Below are 1601 nucleotides of genomic sequence, written 5' to 3' on the forward strand. Positions count from 1 at the left end.
CTGTGTGTCTGTCTGTCTGTCTGTCTGTCTGTAAACAAAATATCTCGAGAACGGTAAGAGCTAGAGACCTCATACCTACAATGTACAAACATAGTACACATGTACATACCTACTTGTAAAATAATTAGGGACAGTACAACAGGTAGGTAACACAGGTTATAAGGAAAGAGGAAAGATTGAGGTAAGTAGGTACCTAAATTACCTACATATGTATATTATGTAGGTACATACAAGGGAACGTAGGTAACATTTGAGGGAAGATGCATTTGGGAAAAGAAAAGATACCTATACCTACCTATGTAAGGGAAAAGATATGAAGAGGGGGATTTATACATTATGCATGGGAAATATGTACATAATATGAGGGAAGAATGGGAAGTTATTGTATGAGGAGAGGGAAATTCCACAGGAATTATGTGGGGGGAAAGAAAAGATGGAAAAGTTTGTTGTCGCTGTTGCAAAGGTAGGCCTGGCTGATTGAGACATAGACATGCGGTCTAGAACAGGGCCGGACTGAGCTAACTCTGTTTCAAAGGTAGGCCTGGCTAATTGAGACATAGACATGCGGTCTAGAACAGGGCCGGACTCAGCTAACTCTGTTTCAAAGGTAGGCCTGGCTAATTGAGACATAGACATGCGGTCTGGAACTCTGGAACATCAGGGCCGGGCTCAGCTAACCACAAAGCCACAAGCTAGCCTCGATGCCTAGGTAGGTATCCATATGGAGATTATAAAATATGAAAGAGAGAGTGGACAGAACACAAGTTTTTACTTATTGTGAAATTTGCCCTGTCAGCAATTTTCCCTTTCTACTCTCTCTCTCTCTCTACCTCCCTTCCTCCTCACTTCCTCCCTCCCTCTCCCTTTCTACCTTCTCTCTCGTTCCCTCGCTCTCACTTTCTTTTTCTTTCTCTCCCTTGTTTTCCCCTCTCTCTTGCTCTCCCTCTTTTTCTCCTTCCCTCTCTCTCTCTCTCTCTCTTTGTCCATCTCCCCTATATTTAGCATCAACTCTCTCTCTTCCTCTCTTTCTCTCTCTCTCTCCATCAATTTTTTGCACTGACAAAACACAATTTTGGAACTTCTTCTTATTATTGCAAGTACTAATGCATTCCAAAGTTGAGGAAGAAAATCAATAATTTTACCCATTTATTTTGAAAAGCATAATACCCACTCGAACTTTTTTCCTTAAAAATATCAACAAATAAACTGGTGTCTATTGAAAAAAACTTCCGTTTTAGGTAATCAAGAAATGGAAATGCCAGCCTAGTTAGCTTAGTTGGTAGTGCGTCTGCCTTGTAAGCGCTAGGCCGCGGGTTAGATTCCCGCCCAGGGCGGATTTTATCCTCATGGGATAATGTTCGTTCTCGGAACGGCTGGCTTTCTCCTATCCTGTCTTCCTTCTCTCTTCGATTTCGGGACGATAAGACCATAGCAGTTACAGTTCCCTCTGTCAAACCTCTTAAAAAAAAAAAAACCTACGTCAATAGTTTGAAGAGACGCCCGGCATAAATCAACACGGAACAGAGTTTTGATGTTTTACTGATTTTTTTTTTTTTTTTTTTTTTTTTTTTTTTTTTTTATTTTATGTTAAAATTTTTTTT

Source organism: Diaphorina citri, unplaced genomic scaffold (genome assembly GCF_000475195.1).
Source record: "Diaphorina citri unplaced genomic scaffold, Diaci psyllid genome assembly version 1.1 scaffold578, whole genome shotgun sequence".
NCBI classification, from domain to species: Eukaryota; Metazoa; Arthropoda; class Insecta; order Hemiptera; family Psyllidae; genus Diaphorina; species Diaphorina citri.